Genomic DNA, 12,008 nt, shown 5'->3' with positions numbered 1-12,008 from the left:
TGGACTGTAGACCACCAGGCTCCCGGGATTTTCAAGGCAAGAATACTGGAGTGGATTGCCATGCCCTCCTCCAGGGGATCTTCCCAACCCAGGGATAAAACCCAGGTCTCCCTCATTGCAAGCGGATTATTGACTGTCTGAGCCACCAGGGAAGTCCTATTTGAAATTAAGATAGGATAAAGAATTTTTGTAAATTGAGACAGCTACAAAAATGGTAATGTCCAGATATGAATTATAAAACTTCAGATTCCAAATCCACGACTCTCAAAAATATATCACACTGACTGGATCAGTTCTGTTTTTCTTTGCATATTGTGATGTCTAAGGAAAGCATTGTAATTTATTAAACAAATATTTTACTGTGACAAAATACATACTGAGGAGGGAGATAACAGAAAAACATGTATGTTCTCTTCAGCCAAAAATGGGATGAGATTTAAACTAGCATATCCAAAAATTATTTGAAGTAAAATCTAAGGTTATTATTTTTTACCTTCTCTGATTTAATTACTATATTAATATATTACACATTGAAAACCTAAAACATACATACACAGTGTAATAAATCATCAAAATGTAAACATGTCATCAATAACTAGAAGCTGCCAGAATGTTAAGACTATAGATACACCTCTCCAGGAAAAACAGGAAAAAGATTCCAGAGGGAAGGTCTGAGATGAAAGAAGGGAGTAAGAGCAAAAAAATAGTAAGTACATAGGTAGGTGCACGTTGACTGTGGTAAAATATTAATACTATCTAGTGGATTTATATATAGAATTAAATGTGTGGCAATAATCATGTTCAAGCTGAGATGGGAATAAATTAAAGTACATTAAACCTCTTGTATCACTTGGGAAGAAAGTGAAAGTATTGATTGTCCTTATTTTTTAATCAACTTTATTGTGAAACGTAATGCAATTATAGAAAAATCCATAAAACAAACACATAGTTTAATAGAAAATTGAAAAGTGAATACTTGTGTAATCATCCTATTTCCCTACCAATCAAAACCACCAAGAGTCAAGCTGATTGTGTAGTGTAAGCACCTGACAATGAACTTTCTTGATTGTAATGTATATATGTGCCTGACATTAAGCTTTTGATTGTCGAGGCATCTGCTTCAGAGACATCCATGTTGAATAAACACACAGTTATGTGAAGAGGCAGGCCCGCCCCAGCCAGGAAGTGCCTCTTTTTAGAAAGCTCTGGTTAACCATTTGACTGACCGTTTGTTTGTACCTTCCTGCGCTTTAACTCTGGAGAAGGCAATGGCAACCCACTCGAATACTCTTGCCTGGAAAATCCCATGGACGGAGGAGCCTGGTAGGCTGCAGTCCATGGGGTCACGAAGAGTCTGAAACGACTCAGCGACTTCACTTTCACTTTTCACTTTCACGCATTGGAGAAGGAAATGGCAACCCACTCCAGTGTTCTTGCCTTGAGAATCCCAGGGACGGGGGAGCCTGGTGGGCTGCTGTCTATGGGGTCGCACAGAGTCGGACACGACTGAAGTGACTTAGCAGCAGCAGCAGCAGCGCTTTAACTCCCACTCTGACGTTTTATATTTACCAATTAAGAGCTAACCTGTGAAACCCTAAGTACGCCACACCAGATCCCAATAAAATGGAACCCAAGACTGCAAGTGCTCGTTTGCTCGCGCATGCTCTGTGTCTTTCACGGCGCGCACATGCTCTTTCTGCATCTCTACCCGGGGTTTCAATGTGTGGCCCAGGCGTGCAGCGTATTCTCCAGCACTTGTGAGTAAATAAGCTTAGTTTTTTTTTTTTCAAATTTCCCCTATAGCTGTTGCCGAGTTGCATCTTGCAGTCATAATAAAGACCACAAGTGTCAGCGCAGCCAGGACACTCGCCCTCATTGGCGAAACCCCTGTGGGGCTCTCACAAATAGTATGGGCCCAGATGAGTACCCCAGGCATTTCTAGCTGATAGAATTGCTATGGACAGGCTGAGACTGACATGAAAACATCGTGTCTGTTATGCTTGTTACTTGCTGCCCTTTTGTTACTGTAACATTTAAGTTACAGTGACAACTTTATGGTCAACGTTTGTAAATATTCTTCATGTTAATGAAAACTGTATTGTACTGTAGTTGGGTGATTTATGTATGAACACACACATAACCATCAGGCTATGTTTGTTAATAGTGTTTAGATCTTCCATATTCCAATTGATTTTTTTGTGTGATTGTTACCGAAAGAGGAGTATGCTAAAAACCTCCTATGAGGTTTCTCCCTTTCTTATTATAATTGTGTATATTTTGGCTGTGTGTGTTTTGAGCTTATGCTGTTTTTTAAAATATATATATAATTTATATATATATATATATATGATTTTTGTTTATTTATTTTTGGTTGTGCTGGGTCTTCTTTGCTGTGTGGGCTTTTCTCTAGCTGTAGCCAGCAGGGGCTACTCTGGTTGCGGCTTCTCATTGCGGTGGCTTCTCTTGCTGTGGAGCACTGGCTCTAGGGCACATGAGCTCAGTAGGTGTGCCTCGTGGGCTCTAGAGATTCAAGGTGCAAGGGCTTACTTAGTTGCTCCCAGACCTGTGGGATCTCCCTGGATCAGGGACCTGTGTACCCTGCACTGGCAGGGGATTCTTTATCATACACACAGGCGGATTCTTTATCACTGAGCCACTAGGGAAGTCCCCTGCTGTTTTATCTTACTGATGAAAGGAGTCATTGTGCTTTTTTAAAGTTTTCATTTATTTATTTAATTTATTTGACTGCACTGGGTCTTAGTTGAGCCACGCAGGATCTTCTATCTTTTGTGACATGTGGGATCTTTTGTTGCGCCATGTGAACTCTAAGTTGCAGCATCTAGTTCCCTGATCAGGGGTTGAACCCTGAGCGCCTTGCATTGGGAGCACAAAGTCTTAGCCAGTGAACCACCAGGGAAGTCCCTCCTTCAGCTTTTTTGAATTCTCTATCTCTTGTAATGCTTTTTGGCCTTAGTAGATCTATGGTAGGGCTTCCCTGGTGGCTAGTGGTAAAGAACGCGCTGCCAGGACATGTTTCCTACAAGAGATATGGTTTCAATTCCTGGGTAGGGAAGATCCCCTGGAGAAGGAAACGGGCAACCCATTCCAGTGGTCTTGCCTGGGAAATCCCATGGACAGAGAAGCCTGGTGGGCTACAGTCCATGAGGTCACAAAGTTAGACATGACTTGGCGACTAGACAACAACAAATCTGTGGTATATGTAATTGATTTTGTTTTTTTCTCTTAACACCAAGATAACTTTCCTGCACCCTCTGGATAAAAGTTAGTTCTGCTTTTCTCTAGTACTAAGGATGTAGCCCTTTTTTGATCACAGACTCTCCTCCTTGGTACACTGCCGGGAGCCGGTGAGGCATTCCACTCAGCTCGGCATATGCAAAGGCGGGATCGAGCCTCAGTACACCTTGAGTCTTGGCTTCTCTGTTTCCGTCCTCCTTCCCTGTTTCCATCATTCCTACTCAAGCCCAAGAATCTAACTCCCAAAATAAGGTAAGCACAAAGCCTCTCATGATTGGGGGGAAGGGAGGTGAGACCAATTGTCTTATTCTCTGCTAAGCTTCTCACTTAATAGTACAACCTTGGCCCTGGAGTTTTCCATGGTCTTACCTGCTCCTTGGTATATTTTAAGTGATGTCTCATAAATTTTATCAAGTGTTTTAAATTACTTTTAGCAATAGAGTTCATCTAAATAATGTATCCCACCTTAACTAGAAATTAAAATTCAACAAACGTAGCATTTTGGCACAGAACAAAAAAATTAACTCCATTTCCAATGAATTTTAGAATTCTAACAGTATTCTTGAGGTCCAAAGTTTTTGAGTGTAAGAGTTGAGCTGCTTGAGAAAAGAAAATGTTTATTGACTTCCAAAAGCTCTGTTTGAACACCTGAGAGGTAGGACCCAAAGTACCAAATAACACTTTTGCAGAGAACCCATAACTATGAAAGCATTGGTCTTTTCTACCCTAGAAGTGCAGCTCAGTGCGAGGGAAGGGAGAACTGGGAGAGGAGAGAAAGGCATTGGTACATGTTTTGGAGAAAGGGATGGATGCTGCTAGATGGAGCCAATGTATGATGAAATAAGATCAGACATGACTTATTGACCACTTCTCATTTGGAATTCCAAGAGTGCAACATGCCAGCATCTACAGCATCATAGTAGAAATGGCCACAGGAAAGGTGTGATTGTAAAGCAATTCTGACTGTCCCAAGTTGCTTACATCCCCAAATTTCCTGCAGTATAGTTGGCTCTCTGGGAATGAGACAGATTTTCCTAGCGTCTCTGAAAGGAGACAATTTGAGGAAGTCTCAGTCGATTTGAGGAGAAGGCAATGGCACCCCACTCCAGTACTCTTGCCTGGAAAATACCATAGGTGGAGCAGCCTGGTAGGCTACAGTCCATGGGGTCGCTAAGAGTCGGACACAACTGAGTGACTTCACTTTCACTTTTCACTTTCATGCATTGAAGAAGGAAATGGCAAGCCACTCCAGTGTTCTTGCCTGGAGAATCTCAGGGATGGGGGAGCCTGGTGGGCTGCCGTCTATGGGGTTGCACAGAGTCGGACACGACTGAAGCGACTTAGCAGCAGCAGCAGCAGCAGCAGTGGATTTGAAGGGACTTAGTGTTTACATAAGGAGGATGACATAGATCTGGCATCAGAGAGCCATCAACAAGATAGGATTGGGGCATCTCAGCAGAGGCCAGAGAGCGGAAGCTGGCTGTGAACCAAACACAAACTGTAATGTGGCAATATATTAATAAAATACTCCACCAACCACAGTACATGTTGTTGTTGTTCAGTCGCTCAGTCATGTCCAACTCTTTGCAATCCCATGGCCTGCAGTGTGCCAGGCTTCTCTGTCCTTCGCCATCTCCTGGAGCTTGCTCAAACTCATGTCCATTGAGTCTGTGATGCCATCCAACCATCTTGTCCTCTGTCATCCCCTTATGTAGCCCAGAGGAAAACAAATGGTGAAGATGAAAATCCAGAATTTATTTCCTGAATAATACTGACAAAAATCCACAAATTGCTGAATTCACTATAAATGTTCAATTTATGTATCATTTGCTCTGCAAATTGGAAAATAGTAAAGTTTGTGTTTAACTGGGAGCATAAGTTGTGTCTGTGCACACCAAATGTTATGATGGTGTTAATTGAGGTAATATAAGTGGGGATTTGTCTGAGATTCCAAAGATTTTTCATTATTATAGAAACGATATTTACATAACATAAAATTAATCATGTTAAAGTGAACGATTTTATGATTTTAAGTGATATTTAATACGTTCATAAAGTTGTGCAACCACCATCTCCATTTATTTCCAAAACATTTTAATCATCCCCAAAGGAAACTGTAGCCATTCAGCAGTTGCTTACCATTCCTGTCTTTTGCCAGCCCCTGGCACACACCAATGAGCTCTTTTTCTCTATGAATATACCTATTCTGAATTTTTCATGTAAATAAAATCATACAATATGTGACCTTTTGTGTCTGACTTCTTTAATTTAGCATAATTGTAATGCTTTTGAGGTTCATCTGTGTTAATAGCATGTGTCAGTACTTCATTCCTTTTTATGGCTGAATAATGTTCCATTGTATGTATATGTATTAATGCATTTATCCCTTGATATACATTTGGGCTGTTTCTGCATATAGTCATTGTGAAGAGAGCTGTTATGGACATGTAAATGTATGCATATGTTTGAGTATTTGCTCTGAATTCTCTTGGTTATATACATATTTAGGAGTAGAATTGTTGAGTGTGTGGAGGTTCTATGTTTTACTTTTTTTGAAGACCTGTTTTCCATAATGGCTGAATCATTTTACATTCTAACTAGCAATGCACAGTGATTCCAGTGTCTCTTCATACTAGCCAATGCTTGTTATTTTCTGTTTTATTGATTACAGCCATCCTACTGGATGTGAAGTTGCACCTCATTATTGTTTGATTTGCATTTCTGTAATGACTAAAATGGAGAAGGCAATGGCACCCCACTCCAGTACTCTTGCCTGGAAAATACCATGGATGGAGGAGCCTGGTAGGCTGAAGTCCATGGGGTCGTTAAGAGTCGGACACAACTGAGCGACTTCACTTTCACTTTTCATTTTCATGCATTGAAGAAGGAAATGGCAGCCCACTCCAGTGTTCTTGCCTGGAGAATCCCAGGGGCGGGAGAGCCTCGTGAGGCTGACGTCTATGGGGTCCCACAGAGTTGGACACGACTGAAGTGACTTAGCAGCAGCAATGACTAAAAATGTTGAGCATCTTTTCATGTGCTCACCCATTTGTATATCATCTCTGGAGAAATATCTATTCAAATCTTTCAGCTGTTTTTAAAATTAGATTGTTTGACTTTTTGTTGTTGTAAGGATTCTTTATATATTTTGAATGCTAAATTTTTATCAGATAAATAATTTGCAAATATTCTCTTCCATTCTGTAGATTGTATTTTCACTTCCTTGATAAGTAAGTTTTTAATTTTGATGAAGTCAAGTTTATCTATTTTGTTGGTCATACATTTGATATCTTATCCAAGAATACATCAGTAAACCCAAGACATGAAATTTATTCCTGTATTTCCTTGTACTGACTTTATAATTTTATCTTTTTCATTTAATCCTTTGTTTTAAGTTTTGTATATGAGATGAAGTCAGGGTCCAATTTCACTTTCATATATGATATTCAATTATCCCAGCACCATTTGTTGAAAGAATAATCTTTCTACTTTGGACAGTGTTATAAAATGAATTGTATTCCTCCACAATTCATGTATTTAAGCCCTAACTCCCACTGTGATTATATTTGGAGATAGACCTTTAAAGAGAGGTGAGGTTAAATGAAGTCATAAGTGTGAAACCCTAATCCAATATGTCTGGTATCTTTATAAAAGGAAAAAAAGGACACCAGGAATACATGTACACAAAGAAAAAACTATGTGAGGGCACAGCAAGAAGACAGCCATCTGTAAGCCAAGGAAAGTGACCTCAGGAAACGCCAGTCCTGATGGCACATTGATCTTTGGACAAATGGTCTGTTTTTTTAAACCACGTAGTCTGTGATATTTTGTTATGCAGCCCTAGCAGACTAAGGCAGGTAGTCTTGGCATCATTATAACAAATCAATTGACTTTAGACATCTAGTTTTTTTCTGGACTCTCAATTCTGTTCCTTTGGTCTTTATGCCAGTAGCACACTGTTAGAATTACTGTAGTTTTTCACCTAGTTTTGAAATCAGGAAGTTTGAATCCTCTATTTTTTTTTTTTTCAAAATTGTTTTGGCTGTTTGGAGCCCCATGTAATTGCATATGAGTTTGAGGTTTGACTTTTCCATTTCTGCAAACAAACAAACAAGAAAAAAGGAATGTTTCCTTTAAGGACATTGAATTTCTAGATTACTTTTGGCATTAAGTCTTCCAAATCCTGAACATATAGTATCTTCATTTTCTTTAGATCTTCAATAATTTCTTCAGCTTTGATTCATGAATTGATCCATTTGTTACAATATAAAATCCTTTCATCCCCTGTAATAGTTTTTTTAAGCAATTTAGGTCTATTTTGTCTAATATTAGTATAGCCACTCCACTCACTTTTGGTTATTATTCATATGTAACATCTTATTCCATCCTTTCAATTTCAAGCTATGTGTCTTTGGATCCAAAGTGAGTCTCTTATAGAGAATATATATTAATAGTTGGACTATGGGATTTAGAAAAGTCTATTGTGCAAATCTCCTTATTGCTTGTGGGTTTCAACCCACATACGTGTAATTTTTGATGAGGAAGGATATACTTGTGCCATTTTGCTACTACTTTTTGGATTTTTTATTGCCTTTTCCCCTCATTTTCTTCATCTATACTTTCCTTTATGTTTAAGTTTTGAAGGGCACCACTTTGGTTCTTCTCTCATTTCCTTTTGTGTATATTTATAAAATATTTTCTTATTGTTACCATAGGAGTTGCAATGAACATAGCAGATTTATAACAATATAGTTAAAATAAATACCAACCTAGCTTCAATAGCATGCATAAACTCTGGTCCTTTATATAGCTCAGTTGGTAAAGAATCTGCTTGCAATGGAGGAGACCCCAGTTTGATTCTTGGGTCAGGAAGATCTGCTGGAGAAAGGATAGGCTACCCACTCTAGTATTATTGGGCTTCCCTTATGGCTCAGCTGGTAAAGAGTCTGCCTGCAATGCAAGAGACCTGGATTTGATCCCTGGGTTGGGAAGATCCCCTGGAGAAGGGAAAAGCTACCCACTCCAGTATTCTGGCCTGGAGAATCTCATGGACTGTATAGTCCATGGGGGTCTCAAAGAGTCAGATATGACTGAGTGACTTTCATTCATTTGTATAGTTCCTTCCACTTTTGTTATCATTGTCAAATATTACATCTTTATGCATTGTGTGCACATTAATATAGATGTATAATTACTGTTTTATACATTTGTATTTAAAGTTATGCAGGAAATAAAAAGGAGTTATAAACAGAAAGTTATACTGTATGAGCTGTTTTGTATAAAATCATCATTAATGGGAATACTAAATTCTGGACAGAAGCTTAAAATATTCATCAAAGAGTAGAAATATTTAATAATAAATAATTTTCTTTAATCAAGAAAGCAAAGTCATCTTAGGTATAGTCACTAACCACAAAAGGGCTAATACACCTTTATCTTTTTGCCTGAATTAAATTAGTTTAGAGCTTCCATTTCAGCTCTATTGTAAAAATGTATTCTTTCAGTTCAGTCACTCAGTCGTGTCCAATTCTTTGCGACCCCATGAACCCGCAGCATGCCAGGCCTCCCTGTCCATCACCAACTCCCAGAGTCCACCCAAACGCATGTCCATCGAGTTGGTGATGCCATCCAACCATCTCATCCTCTGTTGTCCCCTTCTCCTCCTGCCCTCAATCTTTCCCAGCATCAACATCAATCTTTCAGCTTCAACATCAGTCCTTCCAATGAACACCCAGGACTGATCTCCTTTAGGATGGACTTGTTGGATCTCCTTGCAGTCCAAAGGACTCTCAAGAGTCTTCTCCAACACCACAGTTCAAAAACATCCATTCTTCTACACTCAGCTTTCTTTATAGTCAAACTCTCACATCCATACATGACCACTGGAAAAACCATAGCCTTGACAAGACGGACCTTTGTTGGCAAAGTAACATCTCTGCTTTTGAATATGCTGTCTAGGTTGGTCATAACTTTCCTTCCAAGGAGTAAGTGTCTTTTAATTTCATGGCTGCAATCACCATCAGCAATAATTTTGGAGCCCAGAAAAATAAAGTCAGACACTGTTTCCACTGTTTCCCCATCTGTTTCCCATGAAGTGATGGGACCAGATACCATGATCTTCGTTTTCTGAATGTTGAGCTTTAAGCCAACATTTTCACTCTCCTCTTTCACTTTCATCAAGAGGCTCTTTAGTTCTTCTTCACTTTCTGCCATAAGGGTGGTGTCATCTGCATATCTGCGGTTGTTGATATTTCTCCCGGCAATCTTGATTCCAGCTTGTGCTTCTTCCAGCCCAGCGTTTCTCATGATGTACTCTGCATGTAAGTTAAATAAGTAGGGTGACAATATACAGCCCTGATGTACTCCTTTTCCTATTTGGAACCAATCTGTTGTCCCATGTCCAGTTCTAACTGTTGTTTCCTGACCTGCATACAGGTTTCTCAAGAGGCAGGTCAGGTGGTCTGGTATTCCCATCTCTTTCAGAATTTTCCACAGTTTATTGTGATCCACACAGTCAAAGGCTTTGGCATAGTCAATAAAGCAGAAATAGATGTTTTTCTGGAACTCTCCTGCTTTTTTGATGACCCATCGGATGTTGGCAATTTGATCTCTGGTTCCTCTGCCTTTTCTAAAACCAGCTTGAACATCTGGAAGTTCACAGTTCACATATTGCTGAAGCCTGGCTTGGAGAATTCTAAGCGTTATTTTAGTAGCGTGTGAGATGAGTGCAATTGTGTAGTAGTTTGAACATTCTTTGGCATTGCCTTTCTTTGGGATTGGAATGAAAACTGACCTTTTCCAGTCCTGTGGCCACTGCTTTTTTCCCAATTTGCTGGCATATTGAGTGTAGCACTTTCACAGCATCATCTTTTAGGATTTGAAATAGCTCAACTGGAATTCCATCACCTCCACTAGCATTGTTCGTAGTGATGCTTTCTAAGGCCCACTTGACTTCACATTCCAGGATGTCTGGCTCCACACCATCGTGATTATCTTGGTCATGAAGATCTTTTTTGTACAGTTGTTCCATGTATTCTTGCCACCTCTTCTTAATATCTTCTGCTTCTGTTAGGTCCCTACCATTTCTGTCCTTTATTGAGCTCATCTTTGCATAAAATGTTCCCTTGTTATCTCTAAGTTTCTTGAAGAGATCTCTAGTCTTTCCCATTCTGTTGTTTTCCTCTATTTCTTTGCATCGATTGCTAAGGAAGGCTTTCTTATCCCTCCTTACTATTCTTTGGAACTCTGCATTTGAATGAGTGTATTTTTACTTTTCTCCTTTGCTTTTTGCTTCCCTTCTTTTCACAGCTGTTTGTAAGGTCTCCCCAGACAGCAATTTTGCTTTTTTGCATTTCTTTTCCACGGGGATGGTCTTGATCCCTGTCTCCTGTACAATGTCACAAACCTCAGTCCATAGTTCATCAGGCACTCTGTCTATCAGATCTAGTCCCTTAAATCTATTTCTCACTTCCACTGTATAGTCATAAGGGATTTGATTTAGGTCATACCTGAATGGTCTAGTGGTTTTCTCCACTTTCTTCAATTTCAGTCTGAATTTGGCAATAAGGAGTTCATAAGGTGAACCACAGTCAGCTCCCTGTCTTGTTTTTGCTGAGTGTATAGAGCTTCCCCATCTTTGGCTGCAGAGAATATAATCAATCTGATTTCAGTGTCAACCATCTGGTGATGTCCATGTGTAGAGTCTTCTGTTGTGTTGTTGGAAGAGGATGTTTGCTATGACCAGTTCATTCTCTTGGCAGAACTCTACTAGCCTTTGCCCTGCTTCATTCTCTACTCCATGGACAAATTTACCCATTACTCCAGGTGTTTCTTGACTTCCTACTTTTGCATTCCAGTCCCCTATAATGAAAAGCACATCTTTTTGGGGTGTTAGTTCTAGAAGGTCTTGTAGGTCTTCATAGAACTGTTCAACTTCAGCTTCTTCAACGTTACTGGTCGGGGCATAGACTTGGATTACCGTGATATTGAATGGTTTGCCTTGGAAACAAACAGAAATCATTCTGTCGTTTTTGAGATTGCATCCAAGTACTACATTTCGGACTCTTTTGTTGACCACGATGGCTACTCCATTTCTTCTAAGGGATTCCTGCCCACAGTAGTAGATACAATGGTCATCTGAGTTAAATTCACCCATTCCAGTCCATCTTAGTTTGCTGATTCCTAGAATTTCGATGTTCACTCTTGTCATCTCCTGTTTGGCCACTTCCAATTTGCCTTGATTCATGGACCCAGCATTCCAGGTTCCTATGCAATATTGGTCTTTACAGCAGCGGACCTTGCCTCTATCATCTGTCACATCCACAAGTGGGTGTTGTTTTAGCTTTGGCTCCGTCCCTTCATCTTTCTGGATGGGCACCTACCGACCTGGGGAGTTCATCTTTCAGTGTCCTATCTTTTTGCCTTTTCATACTGTTCACGGGGTTCTCAAGGCAAGAATACTGAAGTGGTTTGCTATTCCCTTCTCCGGTGGACCACATTCTGTCAGGTAAATTCTGGGTTGAAACTCAACTTCTTTTAGGGTAACACTCTCCTAGTTCAGGAAATTCTTGTTTCTCCTTTCCTTTTATTTTCCTTAGAGGTCATCTGTGTTCCAAGAGGCTTTATAAATAGGCTCGCTTTTAGGGGATACATGTCATTTATTATATGTAACTTAACACTGGAACCAACTAAACACTGACTTTGACTGAAGTGAATAATCTTAAGTGGTATTACTAGTTGACATCTATCCACTG

This window comes from Bos taurus, chromosome X (genome assembly GCF_002263795.3).
Source record: "Bos taurus isolate L1 Dominette 01449 registration number 42190680 breed Hereford chromosome X, ARS-UCD2.0, whole genome shotgun sequence".
Lineage (NCBI taxonomy): Eukaryota > Metazoa > Chordata > Mammalia > Artiodactyla > Bovidae > Bos > Bos taurus.
The sequence above is the reverse complement of the archived record's forward strand: the minus strand, read 5'-3'. Positions refer to the sequence as shown.